The sequence below is a fragment of the Pleurodeles waltl genome, chromosome 8, assembly GCF_031143425.1.
Source record: "Pleurodeles waltl isolate 20211129_DDA chromosome 8, aPleWal1.hap1.20221129, whole genome shotgun sequence".
Classification (NCBI taxonomy): domain Eukaryota; kingdom Metazoa; phylum Chordata; class Amphibia; order Caudata; family Salamandridae; genus Pleurodeles; species Pleurodeles waltl.
Window position 1 is genome coordinate 1,304,449,572 of NC_090447.1, and position 25,986 is coordinate 1,304,475,557.

Here is a 25,986-nt window from a genome sequence, read left to right on the forward strand (position 1 = left end):
ATGCTCTGGTGGTGCTTGGGGCTCATGAATATGCCGATAAGTATTTCTGGGCATATGTAGGTGCCCCAAATGCCACCTAAGTGTAACTTTTGGTGAGGCTCATGTGGCACAATGCCCTGCCACTTTTGTGCCTTGATGCCACCTTGTATATATGGCCCCTTCACACCCAATACGTTGTGTGGAAGGTGTGTGCAATGGGTGTTTCCTTGGGGGTACCATGGCTACACCCATTGTGTTTTGACACTGCCTCAGATTTTGTGACTATTTGTATTCAGGATGCTGGGCCAATATCTGGCACCAGCCCAGGGGTGGGTTTAGCACAGCAAAATCTATGAGTAATGCTTACATTTGTACTGCATTTATTGCTTTTACTATGTGTGCTGCATTATGCAGCACACAGAGTAGGAGCAAATCACACTTTACGGCTGTTGTTGTGCAGGACGATGTTTCTTTCTGCACATAAACATTCTCCCCCTCAATGCAGCCATCCTTGCACTATGTTGCAAGGGTGGCTGTACTGACGCACAACATCTGATTTCCATTTGTGCATGAAGGTATACAGGGGTGCCCTGTATGTATATGGTGCACCCCTGCCTTTTTAAAATGATGGTGCTTGATGCTGCCTAATTTTGCACAGCAGCATGCACTATCATTTTCTGCTTGATCTACCCCTCTAACTTGTCACTTGGTGAGATTGCAACCACTTGTTCAGCTGCCCACATGATGTTCACATACATACACAATGTGTTGTATGCATTTTATTTTGTGGCCATTCCCATATGACTCATGTGGTTGTGTGTGAGTTGTTGTGCGTTCAGCCTGTATGGATTGTGTTCCACAGGTTGCAAGCTTTAGGGCAGATATTTCCTCATTTGGCATGGCTCCCATTAGCTGCAAGATGTGTTTCAGTACACTGCAGCAGTTTTGATACACAATGTGCCATATTTACCTGTATACAGTACAGCCCTGCAATTCCCCCTGCACCAAAATAGGCATTGTTGCAGCATGATGACGGGGTGGCTGCCTTGAAGTGTTGATTTGTTCATGTCAGGGAGGTGACCCTTCCTGCACATGTACAAGCTATTTATGCAGAGATGGCATTTCAATGCGTGCTGCAAGATGCAACACACATGAGTAAAGGCAATGCGACATTGAGGTAGGGAAGCATTTTGGCCACAGACACCACCCTGACACCACCCCTAGGGTGGTATTGACTTCCGTTTTAGTCTCTGATGTGTACGTTGTGTTGGTACAGGTACTTTGACTATAATCAGTGGGTGTTGTAATGGCACAGCCACAGCCACACTATTTGCACATGCATACCAGGCAATGTGGTGCTTAGTTACATGGTGGAGTTTAGCCATAGTGAGTTGCCTATATTGACGTTTTGTATATGTTGGTGTGCATAGCACAACCAAAAGCGTCAGTACATGTGTGGCTTGGGTGAGGATGGTGCATCCTGAGTCAGGGCCCATGTGTCCCAATGCAACCCTTTAGCATGCATTGAGCGTGTCCTATGGGCCTCCCCCTTCTGCCATTAGTGCAGTTCCAGATATCCCCCCTGCAACTTACCCTGCATTTGTAGTGGTTCTTGGTAGTCTGCGCTGTCCTGTCCTGCGATTCCAGTGACCATGTCCTCCGGGATGACCGCTGCAACTATCTCCTCCAGCTCATTCCATTCAGGTCCTCCTGTGGTGCAGGACTTCCACCTCCAGTCTGCAGTGCTGCCTTACGGTTCCTGGCAAATTTATCATTAGCCCTGCGGCTGCAATTGTGCTGGTGCTTCTTGCACTCAGTGACAGTCCTCTTCACCTCAGCGACACTGTTTATTTTGTCGACTATTTGCTGCCATATTGCATCTCTCCTACCAACTGGAAATTTGGAGGTGATGAATAGCTGATGTTGGTGCTCCGTCATCTCTCTGAACAGGATGTCATGCTCCTCCTCGCTAAAATGACACTTGCGTTTTCTCTTCTGTGATTTTTCTGTTCCCTCCTGGCTTGTACTTGGGTGTTTGGGGTCTCCCTGGGGTCTCTCTTGGCCTGATGATTCCATCTTTTCTTGCAATTGCAGTCTTTCCTGCTTTTTATTTTGATTCTAATGCAGTGTTAAAACGGAGCTAACCCTTTTGCGACATGCTTACGTGCCGCAAAATGGTGTAGCGCCACTTTTGCGGCATTAACGTAATTTTTACTTATGGCATTGTGCAGCTGCTAGCCCCTTTTTTTTACGCTGTCCATTTCTTAACGCCATCCTACGTCATTTCATAAATATGGTGCAAGGATGGTGCTAAGGAATGCTTGTGTTAATAAAAATGACGCACAACTGCGCTAGGCAGTTGTGGATAATTTTTCATAAATATGCCCCTTTATCTTGTGTTTTACAAAGCTCTGGATTACAAAGGAGACTGCAAGCATCTCTCAACACTCTGTGTACAATCTTGATTTCTGAAGATACCATGGCCCTCATTACAACATCGGCGGTAAAAGCCGCTTACCGCCGTGCCGAAGACCGCCAAAACACCGCCGCGGCCGCGGAATACCACCACAGCTACTGTGGCACACATCTCGGAATCCGCCGATATTTAGACACCCACACAACTCCGCAACACCAAAGGTCAGTGTTAAACTGGCAAAAACAATTCCTCCACCGTCACGCCAACAGAAACACGCCCATGCTATCACGACACACGAATCCACGCGGCGGTCTTTCAACCGCGGTATTCCATTGGCGGTACACACTGCTGCGCTCAAATACACACACATCTCCAAAACACCGCCACATTGGACAATTCAAAATACACACACCTGATACACATACAAACACCACTACCACACACCCAACACAATATAAAACACACACCCACATCACCCACAAACCCCTACGACATAATTCATGAAGGAAGGCCAGAGAGACAGAGAGCACAGCAATTGAGAACCCCACCACACAGAGGCACACAACACCATCACCCATACAACATTCCACGCACAAAACACCACACACCACTACACATCACCACACACATCAACACTTACACCACCCCACACATCACTCAAACCACCCCATGTCACCCCAAAGACACCCCCGGTTTTCCGAGGAGGAGCTCAGGGTCATGGTGGAGGAAATCCTACGGGTAGAGCCACAGCTATTTGGCTCACAGGTGCAGCACACCTCCATAGCCAGGAAGATGGAGTTATGGTGCAGAATCGTGGACAGGGTCAACGCTGTGGGACAGCATCCAAGAAATCAGGAGGACATCAGGAAGAGGTGGAACGACCTACGAGGAAAGGTGCGTTCTGTGGTCTCCAGGCACAACATTGTGGTACAGCGGACTGGCGGCGGACCCCCACCTACTCCCCCACAACTAACAACGTGGGAGGAGCAAGTCTTGACCATCATGCATCCAGAGGGCCTCGGAGGAGTCGGTGGAGGAATGGACACTGGTAAGTCAAATCTTAACTATCATATCCCCCACCCTACCTGCATGTTATCACACCCCCCCACCCTCACACCCTCGCTATCACCCCAAATCCTCACTAATGTACTAATAACACAAACCACTCATCCCAACACCAAGCCCTGCATGACACAACTAAGCATGGTCACCCCTCACCAAAGCATGCTCACTGCACATACCCAGAATAACCCCCTAACCATCATCACACAAACCCACACACAGGAATGCTTGCACTGGGGTACAAGCACACCCACCCATTGCACACCATTACACACACACATGCAATAATCATGCTCTCATATCCCTGCAGGACCACTAAGGAACGTCACCACACCTGAGGGTCCAGACATCTCCACTCCACCCACAGAAGGGGCCCACAGTGACGACAGCAGCTCTGCCCTACTGGATCCTGATGACCAGCCCGTACTATCGTAGGCCTCTGGACAGTCGGTTCCCCTTGCACAGGCACAGCCCAACACTGACCTTCCACCCTCTGGTAACACCAGCACAGCACCCACCCAGCGGGCCCATACCTCCGTACCCAGGACACGTCAATCAGCGGTGTGTCCACCACTACATGGAACCCAGGATAACCCAACACCCCAACAACAACAGAGACCTGGGGGCAGTGGTAGTGGGCACACGGTCCAGGGGACGGAGGCACAGGAACACAGGGGAACTGGGAGGGCTGCTGTGCGCCAGGGGGCGGACAGGCCAAGGGAACCCACTGTCCACGAGGCCCTCTCCTCCATCATGGGAGCATACCACCACTCCCAGGAGACGATGGGGACGGTCCTGGCCAAGTTTCAGGAGACCCAGCGCCTGCAGGAGGAAGAGTATTTGGGGTTCAGGGAGGAACTCAGAACCATCATCTCCGCCCTGGGCACCATCGTAGGGGTGCTGAAGGACATACAAAACACCATGTGGGACACCGTGGCACTCCAATGGGCCCCTGACACTAGCATGGATGATGAACTGCCCACCACCTCCGCCGGTGCTAGTGGACAGGACGCCCCGCCACAGGACCACCACACCAGCACCCCGACCCCTGCAGATTGACAACCACCACGCAAGCGGTCCCTGAGATCCAGGAACAGGACAGAGCAAGATGACAAGACCCCCGCCAGGAAATGAGACCACCCTGATTGTCATCCCACTGTCTCACTTTGTCACCCTGTCCATACTTTCACTGCCCCAGCTCCACTTCCTATGCCCATATGGGCAGTGCACCTGGGTGACCAATAGACTGGACTCTGCCATGGACATTCCTCCACTGTCCCCCATCACCATTTGACAACCCCCCTCCATTTTTGAGCACTTAAATAAACACCCTTGAACCACAAAACAATCTGAAGTCATTCTGTGATTTGGTAAATTTGTATTATCAATGACAGTGTCAAAATGCGTTTTCTATTGTAAAGCCAACATACCTATGTCACACATCACAAGTCCTTGAAGGATGCAAGCAGATGACACGTTGGCAACCACACCTGTGAAACCGTAAGGGAAAGGTACAACTCAGTGACCAAATAGTGCTATGGAATGACAGACATGATAGAGGTAGAAGTGTGAAAGTGAATATAATGGTAAGAAAGAAATGTTCTCACCTGTGTGTCACTGGAAATATTGCTGTATGACTGACTCCCTGTTGTCTATGTCTTCTTCCTCAGCTTCCTCCTCACCACTGTCCACAGGCTCCACAGGCTCCACAGCTGCCACAACACCACCATCTGGACCATCCTCCTGCAGAAAAGGCACCTGGCATCGCAAAGCAAGATTGTGAAGCATCGAGCAGGCGATGATGATCTGGCACACCTTCGTTGGTGAATAGAATAGGGAACCACCTGTCATATGGAGGCACCTGAACCTGGCCTTCAGGAGGCCAAAGGTGCGTTCGATCACCCGCCTAGTCCGCCCATGGGTCTCATTGTAGCGTTCCTCTGCCCTGGTCCTAGGATTCCTCACTGGGGTCAATAGCCAAGACAGGTTGGGGTAACCAGAGTCCCCTAATAGCCACACACAGTGCCTCTGGAGTTGACCCATCACATACGGGATACTGCTATTCCGCAGGATGTAGGCGTCATGCACAGAGCCAGGGAACATAGCATTTACCTGGGAGATGTACTGGTCTGCCAAACATACCATCTGTACATTCATCGAATGATAACTCTTCCGGTTCCTGTACACCTGTTCACTCCTGTGTGGGGGGGACCAGAGCTACATGGGTGCCATCAATAGCACCTATGACGTTGGGGATATGTCCAAGGGCATAGAAGTCACCTTTAACTGTAGCCAAATCCTCCACCTGAGGGAAAATGATGTAGCTCCTTATGTGTTTCAGCAGGGCAGACAACACTTGGGACAACACGTTGGAAAACATAGGCTGGGACATCCCTGATGCCATGGCCACTGTTGTCTGAAAAGACCCACTTGCAAGGAAATGGAGCACTGGCAGCACCTGCATGTCAGGGGGGATTCCAGTGGGATGGCGGATTGGTGACATCAGGTCTGGCTCCAACTGGGTACATAGTTCCTGGATAGTGGCACAGTCAAACCTGTAGGTGATGATTAAATGTCGCTCCTCCATTGTCAACAGGTCCACCAGCGGTCGGTACACCGGAGGATTCCGCCATCTTCTAACATGTCCAAGCTGACGGTGCCTAGGAAGGACAACAGTGACCACAGAGTCAACAAATTTCCAGGTATGTACCCACAGATGCACAGAACACGACACCAAACACAAAACTCTTCCTGTATGTGTGTTGAGTGTAGGCCTAGGTATGTGCGACGCAGTAGTAAATGAAGCCATCTGAGCCCCTGAAATGGCGGCTGCCTATCTCTAAACTGGGACAATGGGATGTGCGGTATCTGCGCTGGCGTTGTACACCGTCGTGGTAGGCGGTCGTAGACCGCAGCGCAAATTCTGCATTGGTTAACATTGGACCCTATGGGTCACAGGAGCCAATGATTAAGTGCGCTGGCGGTGATGATATGCACCGCCGCGGACGTCACCGCCGCGGACGTGACCGCCATTTTCTATCTGTTCAATCACTCGATACCTGATCTTCGACAGGAGAGGACCTACACTGCAAGTGCTGCTGTGACCTCGGTCTGGAAGAGACAATGGCTGCTGCGTCTGGGGAAAGGGCCCCTGCCTTCACTGCTCAGGAGTTGGAGAAGCTAGTTGACGGGGTCCTCCCCCAGTACACGCTACTCTACGGTCCTCCAGACCAACAGTTAAGTACACAAGGAGCACGTTGTATGGGCTATGCCTGGGTGGAGAGGGCTGGTTGTAAGAAGGAAGGTGGCACAGTTCAGGGAACATGAAGGACTGTGAATGCATGTGCCACATGGCAAGGGTAGGGATGGGGGCCACTCATATCGACAGGGCAGTTGGTAATGACTTCTCTTCTTCCCCTGTGCATGTCATGTAGGTCAGCGCCCACCAGAAGAAGGACATTTGGCATGCCATCGCCAAGGATGTCCGCACCCTGGGGGTCCACCAGAGACGGGGCACCCACTGCCGGAAAAGATGGGAGGACATTCGCTGCTGGAGCAAGAAGACGACGGAGGCTCAGCTGGGGATGGCCTCCCAATGTGGGAGGGGTGCCCGTTGCCCCATGACCCCCCTGATGTTCAGGATCCTGGCGGTGGCCTACCCGGAGTTGGATGGGCTCTTGAGGGCATCACAGCAGACACAAGGGGGTGAGTACACTCTCATTCTGGGGACTTTGCGTGCAGTGGAGGGGTCTGGGTGGGGGAGGAGGGCTGTGGGTTTCCCTAGGCCAGGGCGACTTACGTAGGCTAGGCCCCTCTGTAATGCAGGCCATGTGCCACTCCACCCCACCTCAGTAGAGGGCCAAGTACAGGTATACATGCCCCTGTGGCATCCATGTGTGCAGATGTCCACCATAGCCATGTAGGCCAGATCCCAGGAATTGCATCTGTAGTGGCCAAGAGCACAGCGTAGTGCAGGGGGCTGCTGTGTCTGTATTGTCCACCAACGGTAGCGGTAAGCCATGCACTCAACCGGTCTTTCTTCTGTAGTGCCCCCCCCCCCCCTTTTCTGCTCTCCCTGTTCTTTTGTGCATCAGCATCATCAGGTGGAGGTACAGTGGCACCGGAGCATGAGGGAGCTGCATCCCACATGGCCATGGAGGGCCACACCACAGACTCTGAATACACCAGTGGGACGGAGGGCGAGGGGAGCTTCACGTCGGGCACAGGATCACCAACCAGCGACACGGACTCGTCCGCCGATGGGAGCTCCCTTGTGGTGGCGGCACCATCTGTGTCCCCCACTTCTACAGGTACAGCGCCACCTCCCCTACCAGCACCGCCTTCCCAGCAGCCCCTCAGCGTTCGCCCCGTGCCCACTCACCCAGGAGGGTGGGCATCACCTTTTCCCTAGGCACCTCAGCCCCTGCCCCTGTCACCCCTGCTGCCCTCAGTGAGGAGGCCATTGACCTCCTCAGGTCACTCACTGTTGGGCAGTCTACCATTGTGAATGCCATCCAGGGTGTAGAAAGGGAGTTGCAACACACTAATGCATTCCTGGAGGGCATTCATTCTGGTCAGGCTGCCCATCATCGAACCCTGCAATCACTGGCCTCAGCACTGATGGCAGCCATTGTCCCTGTGTCTAGCCTCCCCCCTCCAACTTCCTCCACCCAGACCCAATCCCCTTTACCCCAGCCTATCCCAAGCACACCATCAAACAAGCATGCATACACCTCAACACACACAAGTAGCTCAGGCAAACATATGCACCACACAACCCACAGGCACTCACGCAAGCATCACCCACATACAGACACAGCAACATCCACTGCCTCCACTGTGTCCCCCTCCTCGTCGTCTCCCTCCTCCCTCCCAGTGTCGTCTACACTCTCACCTGCATGCACTACATCTACAGGCACTAGGACTCACACCAGAACACCAAGCACCACACCCCGCTCACCTGCACTCACTACCCCCACTACCATTTACATGTCCCCTGTGTCCACTCCCAGTGTGTCTGTGACGTCCCCGCCCAAAGTACGCAAACGCGGGCACCCACACACCCAACATCCATCCACCTCACGACAGCCTCCAGTACCTGCACCTGCACCCAAAACACCTAAAGTTACACCTCCTACAACCACCTCCCCTTCCTCCACTCCCAGACCCCCTCCAGCTACCCATCCCAGTCTTCATCAGCAACTCTTCCTCAGCAACGTTGACCTCTTTGCCACCACCTCCACCCCTCCAATTCATAAGTCCCGTAGTAGCACCTCAGCCAAAAAAAAACAGGACCTGTGGTGCGTATTCAAGGTGTGTGGAGTGCACCGGCCACCAGGGCAGCCAGTGTGACACGGAGCAAAAGCACTGCCAGTCCACCCCCTGTGAAGCACATCAAATTGGAAAGTGGCTGACGGGACAGGGTGAAGACTCCTGGAGGCAAAACTGCACACAAGGGTCCCAGGGGGATTGCAGAGTCAGCTGTGACTCCACCAAAGGTGGTGAGGGGCCAGAAGAAGTCTGGTAAGAGCAGCACGGCGGAGAAGGGCGCCATTCTCCCTGGCGGCCGGGACGCCACCGCCAGCACCATTGTCACTGGTCAGGAGACCACCGCCAGAGTCAGTGCCCAGGAGGGCCCTGGCAGCCACAGCCCCGCTGGGCAATGAGGGAGCGTCATGCCACACACCAATGCACAGGTCAGAGACCGCCATGGCAAAGCACTGCTGAACAGGGCAAAGCACCGCTGAACAGGTCAGAGACCGCCATGGCAAAGCACCGCTGAACAGGGCAAAGCACCGCTGAACAGGTCAGAGACCGCCATGGCAAAGCACCGCTGCACAAGGAAATGACCGCCATGGCAAAGCACCGCTGCACAAGGAAAAGCACTGCTGAACAGGTCAGAGACCGCGATGGGAAAGCATCGCTGAACAGGGCAAAGAACCGCTGAAAAGTTCAGAGACCGCCATGGCAAAGCACCGCTGCTCAAGGAAAAGACCGCCATGGTGAAGACTGCTGAACAGGGCAAAGCACCGCTGAACAGGTCAGAGACCGCCATGGCAAAGCACCGCTGAACAGGTCAGAGACCGCCATGGCAAAGCACTGCTGCACAAGGAAAAGACCGCCATGACAAAGCACCGCTGCACAAGGTAAAGCACCGCTGAACAGGTCAGAGACCGCCATGGTAAAGCACCGCTGAACAGGGCAAAGCACCGCTGAACAGGTCAGAGACCGCCATGGCAAAGCACCGCTGCTCAAGGAAAAGACCGCCATGGTAAAGACCGCTGAACAGGGCAAAGCACCGCTGAACAGGTCAGAGACCGCCATGGCAAAGCACCGCTGAACAGGGCAAAGCACCACTGAACAGGACAGAGACCGCTATGGCAAAGCACCGCTGCTCAAGGAAAAGACCGCCATGGTGAAGACCGCTGAACAGGGCAAAGCACCGCTGAACAGGTCAGAGACCGCCATGGCAAAGCACCGCTGAACAGGGCAAAGCACCGCTGAACAGGTCAGAGACCGCCATGGCAAAGCACCGCTGCACAAGGAAAAGCACCGCTGAACAGGTCAGAGACTGCCATGGCACAGCACCGCTGCACAAGGAAAAGCACTGCCACATCAAGCATCGTTATCTCATGTGCAGCTGGGACAGTGACAGAACAGGAACCGTCACAGGGAGCCTGATGCAGTCTGGGCACCATTCCCCCTCCAGAATCAGTGGACACATGCATCCACTCTGTCTGTCCTTAACAGGATGAAGCACTCTGGGCACCATTCCCCCTTCAGAACCAGTGGAGACATGCGTCCGCTCTGTCTGTCCTTAACAGGATGAAGCACTCTGGGCACCAGTCCCCCTCCAGAACCAGTGGAGACTGTTATCCACTTGAGAGACTGTGGCTTTGCACTCCCCAGGATGTAACAGTGGGCAAACCACCCACTGTAGAGACTTGAGAGACTGTGGCTTTGCACTCCCCAGGATTGAACAGTGGGCAAACCACCCACTGTAGAGACTTGAGAGACTGTGGCTTTGCACTCCCCAGGATACATCAATGGGCATGGAGCCCGTCGTGATCTGGCGTGGTGCTGTAATCCGGCTGAGGTGCCCCCCTCTTCCCTTCCCCCTGAAGTGCCTGTTGTATTTCTATCTGATGTCCCTGCAGTGTTCTCTCCGTTTGTGGACAGGTATCTAGTGTGGGCCTCGCCCATGCATTTTTGGACCAGCGGTGCACGGACATTGATATGTGCATACCTGCACTACTTCTCGTAATGTATGTAATTTTGATTGTGTATATATATATGTATATATTTGGAACTGTATTTTGATACATTTTTTTCTCCATTGCAAAAGCTGTTTCCGCCGTGTTTTTATCCACAGTGAATCCGCCCCGGAAAAGGTGCGGATTGGCGGGTTGTGATACTGTGGGCGGTACATTGTCTTCTGCCTGTCTGTTGGCGGTTACTGCCGCGCTGCTTGCCTGTACCGCCGTGGCGGGCGGTGTGTTAAAGTGGCTGTCTATGTTGGCGGTTTCTGCCACGGTCATAATTCCCTTTTTTTTCCCGCCGGCCTGTTTGCGGTATTACCGCACCTTTAACACCGTCCGCCAGGGTTGTAATGACCCCCCATGTACCTCCCGTTGAGATTTCACCACAATGGGTGCCCCAGCCTGTCAGTCTGGGGCTGACACGAAAATTGTTCTGCCTTTGAAATGGTCTATCCATCATTGAAGTTCCAGATGGGATATGTGTTATAAAGTTATGATATTGGAATAAGCGAGACCTTTGCAAAGATGGCAAATTTTTTGCCTCTGGAGAGCTCAAAAGTGAAGAGGTCCCAGAAAAATGGCCTGGATTGAAGAGTATAGTGTTGCGTGGGCTCTCATTATTCTAATGAGACTGCTGGATTTGGGCAGCAGAATCACTTGCACTGTGGGGAACTGAGTCTGAACCCACTACAGATGACACCTGTCGGCCTAATCCGGGTTTTGCTCCGGCTGACTAGCAGTGCCTCATCTCCACCCAAGAGCAGGGATGATTGGGCAACTGAGCGCATGACACAATTGACTCCTCGGGAAATCGTGGTCACACAGATCTCATCCGCTTCTCTCAGTTACATTAGTTTCACATATACAAGGACAATCAGAGGCAGAATAGAGTTCAATAAGGACAATGAAGCATGACAGGATTAAAATGGTGACAAGGGGAGTGAAAGATAAAAATAACGTTACCATATTGTCACTAGAATCATTAAAAATAGCTCCTACCTAGGCTAAGTTGAAGCACAGCATGTTAAACTCTAATTCTGCCCTTCAGGTTCCCCTGGGAAGACAGCATCCCTCATACCTGAGCAAGAGGCCTGCAATTTATGTAAGTAGCTGCAGCAGAGCACTCAGCAATCGGCATACAGTCGTAGCCATCTGGCTGGAATCTCCCTCTAACTTACATGGGTCTAAGTAGTGTTTTTATAATACAACAGCTGCTGTTCCAAGGAAGGATCCCCACGTAAGAGTGTGTATGTTTCTGTGAAGATTACAGACAAAGCATACCACTTTTGCCGGCAACCTATCTTACTGCAGCCTTGAGAAAAGCACAGAGTGAAAGAAATGTCTTGTTTAAGAACGCAGTGCTGGCCTAGGCAAAGGACAGCTAGATAGGGAAAATAAAACAAGACCGCAAATGTGCTATTGTTAAAATAATAAAATGAAGCTGAATAAAATATGTCTAGGTTAAAATACACAGCGGCAGGCCTAGTTTTCTAAAATAGCGCGTATGAAACTATAACTAAAATGGCTACAAAACAATAGAAAACCTACAATCCTTGCAAGGGACCTGAGAGAGATGGGCAAACTGAAGAGTTTGGGCAATCTCTGATTTTATGGACTTGTCTCTAGATTGGGGCTTTGCTAAAATAACGCGTATGAAACTATAACTAAAATGGCTACACAACAATAGAAGACCTACAACCATTGCAAGGGACCTGAGAGAGATGGGCAAACTGAAGAGTTTGGGCAATCTCTGATTTTATGGACTTGTCTCTGGATTGGGACAACTGGAAAGTTGTACTTTCAAAATCTATGATAAACCCCAGAAATTCCATCTGTCTGGAAGGAGACAGACTCAATTTCTATTTGTTGGTAAGGAAACCTTAATCTTGTAACAGAGAACATGTGAACTGAAGATGATAGTGAAGGGAGAAGGGATCCTGACCCAGTATGAGAATGCCATCCAGATAAATTGTTATTGTGATACTCTGAGATCTGAGGTCGGCAACCACTGTGTTAGAAGCGAGGCCTCTAGTTGGTAGTGGTTTGCACCCTGTCCAAGCAGGGACCCTCACTCTAGTCAGGGTAAGCGAGTCCCACAGCTGAGATAACCCCTGCTCACCTCCTTGGTAGCTTGGCGCGAGCAGTCTGGCTTTTGTCAGAGGAAATGTGTCAAGTATTTGTACACACACAGTAACACAGTGAGAGCACTACAAAAATACTCCATACCAGTTTAGAAAAATAGTCAATATTTATCTGAGTGAAACAAGACCAAAACAACAAAAATCCAACATACATAAGTCAAAATATTTATTTTGAAAAGTTTAGACAAGTCTTAATCTATAGGAATCAATGGCTGTATCTCTTTCTCACAAAGTACCAGGGATGCGTGAAAAACAAAGACGATGAGGACCACAGAGTAGATGAGGCTCCAGAAAAGGAAAATGTTACGTCAGTTCCTTACTGTGCAGGTGAGATGATGCATCAGTTCCTTACTGGCAGGGGAAATGATGTGTTGAGTCTTTCCTCGCAGGAAAGGCGCAGTGTCGATTTCTGGGCATGCGGCCTCAATTACTTACTGTGGTGCGGGATTGATAAAACATTTGAGCACAGACACAATGCATGGAAAATCTAGATGCGCTGTGTTAATGGGACCTCAGTGAAACAGGCAATGTGTCAATTCTGCAGCCGTGAGACAGGAGCTGCATTGATTCTCCAGCTGCAGGGCAGATGCTGCATCGATCCTTCCAGCGCAGCGCATGGATACTTGGATTTTATTCTTCAGATCATCAGCTTGCACTTCGAAGGGCCCAGGGACTGGAGTTGGCACCACTTGGCAAGTCTGGACTCTCAGCAGAAGAGCCCAGGCACTGGCAGATTGAGGGGGTCATTACGACCCTGGCGGATGGCAGCAATTTGGGGAAAGGTACTGCCAACAGGCTGGCGGTACCTTTTTCCAAATTATGAGCCAAACCACTAAAGCACCTCTCCATCCGCCAGGGTGGTAACAGCCGCTGGGCTGGAGACTATGTTCTTCAGCCCGCCGGCCATTACAATCCCACCCTCAGGATTATGACCCTGCCTACCGCCATGGTTTTCGTGGCAATCTTACTGCCATGAAAACCATGGCGGTAGGCACTTTCAGTGACAGGGAATTCCAACCCTGGCACTGATAGGTGTCTCCCCCGACCCCCCAGAGCTCTTCCCAGACACACACCCCCACACACAACACCCCCACACATGCACACAACATCCCCACACCCCCTCTCCTGTTGGAGAACCCGACTTACCTGCTTGCAGGGGGTCCTCCGGCAAGAGACGGGACGTGGTGCTGCTGCCAGCAGCAGCGTCCGCCAGCAAAACACCACCAGGCTGTATCATGGCTCATGGTACAGTAGGCAGTGTTTTTCTGGCGTGGCGCTGCTGCTGGAAGCAGAGCCACCTTACTGCCGTCCGCTGCCATGACAGTCGACGGAATATCACCAGCCTTCTGGTGGTATTCTGTCTACAGTCATAATGTGGTTGGCGGCTGTAGCCACGGCAAGGGTATGTTGGCGGCCGTCGCCGTGGTGGTAGACGGCATTTACCGCCAATGTCAAAATGAGGCCCTAAGTCTTTGATGTCCCTGAGACTTCTTAACAGGAGGCAAGTTCAGTCCAAGTCCTTGCAGAACCTTTGGAAGCAGGCTGTAGAAAGCCAAGTCCCGTTAAATACCCTATACCCTGCTCATGGGGCTACCTTGGGCCTACCTTGGAGGTAACTTACAGGCAATAAAAGGAAAGGTTTGAACCTGGCAAGTGGTTGCCAGGTCAAAATGGCAGTTTGGAACTACACTCGCAGACACCGCAATGGCAGGCCTGAGCCACGGGTAAAGGACTTCTGAGTGGGAGGCAAAATCAGTGGTGCAGCACCACTAGTAGCATCTGATTTACAGGCCCTGGGCACACGCAGTGCACTATACTAGGGACTTACTAGTAAATCAAATATGCCAGTCATGAATAAACCAGTCACCAATACATTTGAGACAGAGAGCATATGCACTTTAGCACTGGTTAACAGTGGTAAAGTGCCCAGCGTCCTAAAGCCAGCAAAAGCAGGCCAGGAAAAAAAGGAGGAAGAAGACAAAACTTTGGGGATTACCCTGCAAAAAGGGCCAGGTCCAACTCACTGGTTTCATGATTTTTCTAAAGCACCAAAGTGCAGACGAAAGGCCGAAGGGAAGAGAGGAAAGCTGATAAGTTTGTCGTCGGCACTGAAATTGAAGGTACTTCCTGAAGCTCTAGTGGACTGTAATAGTTAAATATGCATCTTCTAAATCTAATCATACCATCCAGTCATTTTGTAGTAGAGAAACCCCGAGATGGGTGATAGACTCCATCTTGAAATGGCGGTAAACAAAAAACTGATTGAAATCCATGAGATTTATAACTGGTCTCATTTTTTTGTTTTTCTTTTGTTCAAGAAATGGGAACTTAGAAAAGTATTGGGTTGAGGAAGTGTCTCTTTTATTAAGTCTTTTTATGAGAGTAAAATAATTTCTGTGATTACCAGAGGAGTACTGTTTTTGGAGAACTTCAAAGACACAGGAAAATGAGCTTGAAGAGGAATTGCATGAAGTTCTATTGCATACCCTTGAACTGCATTTAACACCCAAGTGTCTAACTTGATGGTATGCCATTTGTTTAGAAAATACCTTAAACAATCCCCTACAATATGAAACCCAGAAGGATGTCTTATCTATTGGTTGTGTACCTCTGTTAGCTCTTGATCCACGTGTTGGAAGCCGCGGCCTCTTTGAGGGTATGTTTGTAGTCTGAAATCCTGGTAGTTGTAATTGGCAGAGCCTCTGAAGCTTTGGTTTCTGTAATTGTGACTGGCAAAGCAACTCCTGCCTCTGCTGGCCCTGGCAACAACCTGATGTGCAAAGACCTTTTTTTAAAGATTGATAGGCTTTGTCTAGAGAGACATAAGTGATGACATATTTACTTAGTTCTTTGATGAAAGAATAACCAAACGAAAGGCTGTCTACCTTGATTGAATTATCCTGAGTTGCCAAATTCACTAATTTGGGATCCAACTTTAATAGAAGGCCCTTCCTCCACTCGTGAGTAATGGTTGAGTTGGTGTTTCCCAATAAGCAAAAGGTTCCTTGAGTCCACATGGACAGTTCCTCTGCGTCAATAGGTGCATTATCTAATCTAGATGTTTGTTCCAGATCTAATATGGGATACCATTTCTAACACCTTTTCGTGGCAGGTGGACAATGCCTTATCCACTCCTTTACGTGGGTCTTTACCAAACTTGGAAAGGAAAGTCAATATGTAATAATTAATAGATGGTGTTGAAGTAGTGTTGAATGGTAAAGAGTGTCTAGAACATTCAGATTTTAATTGTGTTCTAGTTTGTCCAAGGGAAGACGAAGTCTGCTGGAAATGTATTCTGCAACATGATTTGATAGAAGCGATTCTGTAGAATTAGGATGGTGAATTAGCTTTGGATCAAGTATGGGATGACCGTCTGAGTCCAAAACTGGTTTGGAATTAAATGGATCACTTCCAGGACAGGGCATCTTTCTTTTCTTTTCTTTAGGTTCAGACCAGAACTCTGAGTCATCCCCATTAGCTTTGTTAGTATTAGAGTTAGAACAAAATCTGTCCTCAGTATCCTGACTACCAGAAATAATAATTTTCATCTTTTTGTACCTGTTTTCTCTAACCCCTTCCTTAATAGGAGGCCTTGGAGGAACATCGTCCTCTACCATGTGTGAAGGAACCTCACCAGTAAATTGCAGATTTTTCTATTTTTTGTAGGCATATCTTCCACCATAGAAGGCCAAAGTCCTTTGGAAATATTAGATGCCTTAACTGTCATCATCTTGGGCTTTCTCCTTCCCCCGCAGACTGGGTCAAGTTTTTTTTACATAATATTTATGACAGTTGTTTTAATGTTAGTAGTATTTTTTTATAAAGATGAAGATACAGCTTGTTCTACTGATGACTGAATGAATGTTTGGAAATTAGAGCATAATTCCTCCCATCATCATCATCATCATTGTCATAAAAAGGAGAAGGTTCTCCTATTGCCATGTTAAACTTGAGTTGGACAAACAATAGAAAATGTAGTATTGAGAAGGTTAAACTGCACTGACAGGCAGGGAAGAGGGAATACTCTGAGGCAGCACCCCAATGGCACAGATAGCAGCTCCAACATGACAGGAGTGAAGGGAAAATAATTGAAGCAGTAAGACACTTGGAGCATGTGCTCCGTATTTAATTGAATGTATTCTGTGAGGAGAGAATTTGAGGTCACAACTGTGTGGCGAAAATCTAGGCTACGACGAGGAAAAATACAGAGACCGCACCCGAGGGGAAGAGACAGAAGCTCCAACGTGACTAGAGCGACTAGGCAGTCCGCCAGCCGAATTACAATGTTGGTGGTTTGCTGAACTAGAGACCGCCAGAGTCCCACCAACACCGCCAGCAATTTGCCACCCACCTTGATGGTGGCTGGGGAATAGCAGCTGTCAGAGGGTGGTACAGACAAGAGGACCACAGTTCAGATAACAATATGGTTCCCCGTCTAGCCAACTGTGGCGGGGAGACCATCTGCTTTGAGATGGCGGAATCGAAGGGAACAGGGAGCTAGCTCCCCCATTTCCTTCTTTTCCCTTCAGTCTCTGACATGGACCCCATCGTCCAGGCCCCCCCCCCTTCACATCAGCAACTCCACCCCCCAAAAAAAATCCAGGTAAGTACCTTTCGCATTTTCAATCAATGACTGGACTGGGCATATATTGCCCATTCTCCAGCAATGGAAAGGTACTTGTACAAAGTATTTTTACATGTGTCATGCATATGTGTGCATTTTAGTCAAAATGTACACACTTGCATTAACACAAATGGAAAAATATACCTTGTATTGCTGACCATGTCTCCTGCCGGTCCTCTGCCATCAGGAACACTGCCGCTGAGCCAGCAGTAACACTGTAATACGGCAGGCAGGAGACCGTCAACTTGGCTGTCTTTTTGGGAATGCTGCCTCAAGAGATTGGCGGTCCGACCACCAAACTCGTAAGCAAAGCCCTAAGACTTTTCCTCACGAATACTAGGAAAATCTACATTAACTGAAGTATTGCACTTGCCAAAAGACTGAGCATAGCTTTAAAAGAGTGGCTGAAATGAAAAAGGAAAACAGAGACAAAGAGAAAGTGTAGGTTGTTTCAGACAAAAAGAAAAAGTGATATGCCACACTCTGAGAAAAGAAATTCATAGTGCTATAGATGTTGAAGCACAGAACATCTTGCCAAATATTAGGAATGTCTAGCGGGAAAGCCATTCAGTAAACAATATGGGAGAAAGGGTTATATTTACAAAGTATGTGGATTAGGATTCTTTGAAAAGAATGAGTGAAGTAGGTCATGAAATAGGAGAGATAATTTTGCAAATAGTTGGAAAGAAAGAAGATGCACCGGTTAACAAGATGAAAATAGGGGGTGTGAAATTGAGTTGCTTTTTGACTCCAGGATAAAATTGACATTGATAGCAAAGGACATGCTTGAAAAGTACATCAGGGGAATTTTTAAGCCATGTAAACCTCACATCAAACCAAATGGATATGGAGGTACAGCAATCAAATTGTTACCTTGTTTTATGGGACATTTAGAATATAAAGGGAGAACTCACAGGCAAAGTGTATGCATCATTCAAAGGGGATTGCATTTTTAGCACGTTTCACCAACAGACCTGAAATTCATTCTGGATCCTAATGCAGCTCCACCTATCATGTTGAAGGAAGACACGAGCATACACATAATGATCAAAGTTGTGAATTGAGGTGAGTCAAAGAGGAATTTCTATAAGTATATAGCCAAAACATAGCTTGAATCAAAGGATATGTGAAGTGAAAGTCCACACTCCGTATATTTGTTTCTGTTTAATAAGATCCATCTACAACTTGAACTGCTCCCTCACCTGCTCTGTATCAACTCTCCACATTCTTCAATTTGCCCCCAACATTCCTAAATCCCTATTATGACATCATATGTGTGACATGCATACGATGTCAATAACCCACATTATTATAGCAATATTCTTATAGAATCAAAACAGGGAGTCAACCAAAGGTAAGAAAGGCGAAGAAAGGTAGTATATGCTCTCATCGAAGCAGTCACAAAAGAAAATGAAGAATGGTGTCTGAAGGAAACACGTAAAAGCTGTAGGCAACAGAATGGTTAGCACCAGTGGTGGTAAAACACAAACATGTGGGGAACCATAGACTGCATAGACCTCCATTAACTTCACAAGTGTGTGTCTGTTGACACACATCCTTCACACATAACACAGATAATGTCACTACTGGTAATTGCAAAGAGAGTTTTGTTACATGATCTTAATTCAGCATACCATCACTATGCATGCCTTTCCGCCTTATTTCTGAAGCCTCCCTATTTCAAAGAATAAAGGAGAGAGTGTTGTTGGGCATTCAAGGCATCAAGGTTTTGCGGTATGATGATGTAGTCTATGGATGAAATCAACAAGAACATGATTATTGGATGATACTAGTGTTAAGGTGATTGCCGGACAATGGATTGACATTTAAAGCTTTAAAATTGAGGTTTAATCAAGAATAAATAAACTACCTAGGTCACAGAATAAGAAGGGGAAGGTATTAATTTATGAGGCAAAACCGTTATAAGTGAGGAACTGGGGAGACAAGGGGTGATCGAAGATGCTGTGTGACAAGAAGTAAATGAGGAGACCACAGAAGATGTTGGATGAGAAGAAGGGTTGACGTATAGAGTGCAGACGGTTTTGGGGGTCAAGGGTGAACTTTCCGTGGCTAATGGTAAAGTCTTCAGAGATACTTGTCCAGTTCAACCTATAGACCCACATGAATGCTTGGTGAGGCTGGCAAATCAGGGACATATAGGCATCAGCAGAATTTAAAAAAGGAAGGATAAGGCACAAATATTTGTGGCCAGATCTGAATTTACAGGTGGAAAGAAGAGTAAGAAAGTGCTGAATATAGTCTGTGATACAGTTTGTAAAACTAGTGTACAACCTATTTAGAAAAAGGAACTACAAGTGAAAGCATTGACCGAAAGTGCACTTGACATAACAGGCTCAATGTATGGGTAAAGTAAAGACAGTGTTTACTAATTTGATAGATCTATATTCCAGGTGGCAAAGGGTAACAATACTTAACAATAAGGAGAAAATAAATATCATTGAATTTTAGGTGAAATATTTGAAAGATGAGGCTTCCCTAATGTAATTTTAACAGACAATGGGGTGAAACTATATCAAGAGACATGAAGAAATTCCTGGCAGAAAGAAAATGTAAGTACATCACACTGAAAATCAGTTGTAAGCACGTATGCCTTTAGAAAGCATGTAATACACTGCATTGACCTTTAATATGCATTGTATTAACTTTGTAATTTACTGTGTAAAACAGCTGGTATTACATAAACACACAGACACACCCAAACAACATATACAACCCAGTGGCAGTAGTTGTGGTTAGGACTAGGTTTCCATAGGAAATGGATTGCTTGACTAATCTTCACAAAACTTTCCAAAGGAAACCTCATCCACCGCAGCTCCTTCCTAGAATGTTTTGGTGTGTCCCATTAAGTGGGGTGCCCAGAAAAAGAGGGGGGCCCTAAATGTGTTTTTTCCACTCAATTGAACAGAGATACAGAAAATAAACTGCTGAACAGACTTACACCAAATTTGGCAGAAAGCTAGATCTTTACCTGTGCTTCTTGTGATTCGGTGTAAATTTGTTCAGTAGTTTTTGAGAAATTAAGGTTTAGAATTTATGTATATTTTATGAGGTGGTACCACGGAGGATCCACTGCGAAGGGCTGCGGTGCTGCGAGCTCGAGCCATGCTGCCTTAGTGGTTGGAAAATAATGTTTTATTTTGTGGTGCTGCTGATCCACTCTGGCATTCAGCACTGCCTGGTGCGACATTAAAAAAAAGTGGATGGCCTCCGGACACCGAGGAGAGTTATGTGCAGGGCCTAGTCACACTCTACTAACTCCTCCTCACCCCTACTCCTCAGTGAAACCTAAAAAAACATTATTCTTTAAGTTTCGTTTTTAATGTATTTATATATAAAAATTTACATTTATTTACTTGTATAGATATTATAGATATAGTTATAGACACATGGACACACATGAACAAGTTGTGATTTCATTCAAAATAAAAAGTTACTTGTGTGGTAAAGTCCAGCACTGTTAAGTACCTAAATGATAACACGCATGGTAAACGTACAGTGTGGTAAGGGCTGAATGGTAAAGGTAACATACCCATCACACTTTCCTTCTTTATAGCGGACAGTCTGATGTACTTGTTTTCTGTTTGGGACCGCCAGGGAAAAGCCTGGCTGTGCTGAGCAGAGAAAAAGAAAGTGACCCACACACCCTAGGGAAAAACTCCCAGAGTATCAACATCGTTACGTTTTTTTGTTTTACAAAAGCAAACTGCAACTGTGGTAGTTTGTTTTTATAAAACTCAAACCTTTGCTGAGCGACCAGGTGGATCATGGAGGACACCCAAGACACGTTTAGTGCAATCAGAGGATCCACTGAGGCAGTGGCTCATTTGAAGGCACAGAGATCCCCGCCAGATCAGCAGAGATTTCTAAAAATGGCGGACAGAAGTACGCTAGGGTGGAAGAAGTAATAACCTCTGACAACCCTGGCTGATGGCGGGTCGCCCATCAAACTCTAAATGGGGACCTCACTGCACATAATGTGACTGTAAGAACACCACTTGAGGTGTTTAGGAATAGAAAACCCCATTCCATGGCAACCAGACGTTGGTTTATTGGAGGAAGACAGTAGACAATACTTTTCCACAAGGAGAGAAGAGAAGAAGGGAGGAAAGAGAAGTAAAGGACAGGAAAGTATCGTATGATAAACGGAAAGCAGTGAAAGTTGTGGAGACTATCAAGATAAGGGTTCTTGGTCTAACACATATGGGTTGACATTTTCTGGCCCATTTATAGTGGTAAACTTGTTTAACAATGCTACTAAAACATAAACAAGTCGAAATTGGAATTTGAATAGAGTGGTAAGAACTGAGCCTCATGCAAGGTTAATGATGGTCAGGAAGGTAATAGTGAGACAGAACAGAATTGGAAAAACCTTAACATATGGTAGAACTAGAAGAATGCAAGCAGAGAAGGATTTGTCAAAGACCCAAGTACCTTTTGGAATACGGTGAATAAGACATCATGCAAACAGCAGGTTCTGCCAGTGCCTGTGTTATGCATATAAGTTATGCCTTAACTTCGAAAAATTGTAATAGTAGGTATTTTAGGTGCCTGTGTTACGTCCTTGAGTCGTTGTATCTTTTCCATTTGTTGGTGGTCTGTACTGTTGGAGCTAGTGGTAAACGAATGAGGTGTCTTAAGAAAAAATAATATCACACTGATCCTTCGTCGTTTGTGTTGATAGCTTCTTCATTTAACACATTTAACACGCCAATATTCCAAAACCGAACATTTGCACCATTAAGTACCCTATCTTTTAAGAACAAAAAAAGCTGCCGGGTGGCGCAATGAAATATCAGTCATTTTACCTTATTCATCAGTTCCCTATAGTTACCCAATTTCCTTCTACTTTAGAATTGGGAGCTTGAGTGCACCCTGACGTTTGATGACTCAGTGGTTGATCGTGTGCAATACATTTAAATATTAAGAAATACAGGCAGCCTTCGCCGATACCTCTTCCTCGTGAAGACTGCCCTGCTTTGTCTGCTGTGTTCTTATTTTTCCTTGGAGTGGAGCATAATTTGTGTATGTAGGCGTCCTTCCTTTTATGTCACAAGCATTTGGCAAAATTTCTTTAACTGGGATGTTTGAAGAACGCACCCTTTTCCTGCTTTCCTCTTCGTCACCTGTTGCAGGGCTGCGCCAGGGCTTTTTACTAGTTTCTCAACATGAATGAATCAAATACTTAATCGCTGTACGTTTTTACGCAACAGCAGTGTCAGTGGGTGAATATTGAAGCGCCTGCTCTTTTGAGGTAGTAATTTACAGCCCAGTGATGGGGACGACGTGGATGGAAATAATATTATAGAATAACACCTGTGACCTGAGGTACCCTCTCCTCACACTGCACACAGTGCAACAGTGACCCGAAAACCTAGGCCACCTGATCTATTGCCTGTGTTGTGAGGGCATAAGTAGTGCATGGCTGGGGAGCAAGATATTGTTAGTTCTGCTAACTACAACTGGTGAGTCTCTGTCTTTTTTGTAATTCAGAAGTTCATAATGCCACTGACTTATTAACCTCTTAAGGTACTTTGACCTTTGTTTTATTTCAAATAATTTCTACATATTTTTTTTAATCGATCTTTTATTATGTCTAACTATAACATTACCCAGTCGCCACTGAGTTGGTATAGTTAGCACCATGTTTCCATAGGAAACCATTATTTTCGTAATAACTTTGGCACCGTTTGAGGAACCTCCATGACATTTTCCACAAAAGTCTCATCCACTGCAGCTTTTTCCTGGAAAGTTTTGGAGTGATCTGTCAAGTGGGGGGTGGGATAAACCCTTACTTGTGATTGCTGTTTTATGAGGGTAGTAATCTCTTGGCAAAACCAATAAGTCTGTGTTCTATATTGATGAGGTCACCCCTTGAAAAAGCCAAAAGTCCTGCTTTTTTCATATTGATGTGGGGGCTCACTGACAGAGCCATTAGGCTAGGAAAATTGAACAGCACTAGAGCCAACATGGCTGATAGGAATTACACCAAATTCAGCAGTAAGGTAGATTTTTACCCAGACAACACGGTTTTTGTGATTTGGTGTAAATCTGATCGGTAGTTATTGAGAAATTAAGGTTCAAAATGTATGTATATATAGCAATGTGGTACATATGCAGGGCTGGCCGTGGAGCACAATGGTACTTTTAGCTCAAAACACATGATCTGACTGGTTGGCATGGTACTTCACTGGTACTACCACTGTACTCCGAGGTCAAAACACATGATACAATTGGCTAACCGCAACATAAGGAGACAGCTGCATATGTCATTTTATGACTTGGGGACTTGGTCTCCATGTTGTAGAAAACTGAGAAAAATAAAGAATAAGGAAGCTGGGTAGAGGTTCCCTGACACCCTGGTCCTTGAGGAAGTCCAAGCTGGATACCCTCTAGGATCACATTAAAAATAATGTTTTTTTCACAGAACTAAACTACTACTGTGGGGCTCAGCATGGTCCCTGTGTATTTTTGTAGTAGTACTGCAGTACTGTGACACCGCAAAATAAGATCAGGGTCTTGGGGCACTGCAAGACCATGGGGTTGGCCAGCAAAGGAGCCTTCACTGCCCAAAGGCCATGTGCAGCAAGAGGTTGGCTGCCCGTGGGGGATTGGGTGCAAGGCCTGGCTGCAGGATTGACCCTGCGGCCAACCCAATGCTTTTTGTGGCCGAATCGCCTTGCACAGCTGTGGATTGGCTGCCCGCATGGTGTTGGGCCCTATACCCAACACTATGCCCCGCATAGCCTTCAGATGTTCACCAGTTATATTTGACTGAAATAATTATAACTCGTGCCTTCGCCATCAACTACTTATTACCTCACATATTACATCATTCATGACTTATTCTATCATCGATTGATAACATCAATGCAACATCTAAAACAACAATATTGATGACAACACTGCATGGTAGTGGCATGAGTTATGATAACTTCAGTTAGCTAGAACTAGTGAATGTCAGTATTTTTTTGTAGTTAAAAATGTAACCTGTAAACTGACAATTTCACCTAATTATAAAGTCACTCTAACCTTTTATTTTTTCAATATATATATATATATGTTTATATATATGTTTATATAGATATATATATGTATATATATATATATATATATATATATATATATCTGTATATATATATATATATATATATACAGATATATCTATAAATATGAAAAAACAAAGGTTACAGGGACGTTACAATCAGGAAACAGAATAAAAAAACCAAAGAAATTCACTTAAAACAATAAAGGTTACAGAGACGTTATAGTTAGGTTCACATTTTAGGCATACAAAACCATAGAAATTAATCTGTTATAGTTAGAGTTAACTCAAGTAACTAAAACTCGTGCCCTAAAGTAACTATAACTTGCGCCTCCGCCATACACAGTTTTTTCATCAAAAATGTTACTGGAAATATTACATTGAGAATATCAATAATGTTATCAAAGATGTCATGTGTTCCCTAATTTGTGGGGTAATTAGCAGTGCATGGTGAGGGTGCAAGTTATAGTTACCTTAGGGCACATGTTATAGTTACATAAGTTAACTAACTATAACAGGTGAATTAAGTGCCACAGGGAGTGGTGGTCCACAGGACTGCATGTGGTCCCTGCATATATAAATCAATTCCCCCTGGACCTGACCCATCTGGGGCTGCTATAGAACACAACCGCAGGAGCCTGTGCTTGTTTTATAAAATTTGTGCTGGATTTGCAGAAATATAAAAAAAATGCTTTTTAGCTCTTGGGATCCCAGCACCAGAGCTAAAGGGTCGAGGTGTCCCTACCCTGGCCCCTTTTCTCTTTTTTATGTTTTTTTTCTTGGACTTAGCTGAAGCTGAGTCCCAGGATGGCAGCCAGTACTTCCTGGTTTGAAGTATTAGCAGCCAATCAGAGCTGTGCATTTGTCATGCACAAGCTCTTAATCTTTGCGAAGTTGTCACAGCCAGAGATATACAAATCTATTTTCCCTTTAATACCTCCAAACCTACTGAACAGATTTGCACCAAATAATTGAAAGCATATTCTGCCTACTGAAAGCTAGCTTTTTGACAAATTTGGGTAATTCCGTCCAGTGGTTCGGGCTGTAGCCTTGTTCAAAGGTCCTATAGGAATTAACGTGGGAAACACAACTTTCCCCCCCCCCCTCTTTTATCTCGGCCCCGCTTGACAGATCACCCCAAAACTTCCAGTGCACAACAAGAATCACCGGGGCACTCCTTTGGAAAATTTCATGAAGATTCATCAACCAGCGCCAAAGATATAGGCAAGACAAAAAACGCTTTTTCAATGGGATCATGGTCCTAACTATAACTACCTAGTGGGAAGTTACAAGTTTAGTGTCAATGGGAGATAACAACTAGCGTGTATTTGTACCATGAAAGTGCTGTGTGGCTGACTGGTAAGCCCAAACTACTGAAGTCATACTGAGCACACAAATACCGTAACCATGATTTAACAACATGGAAAGAAATACACGCTGTA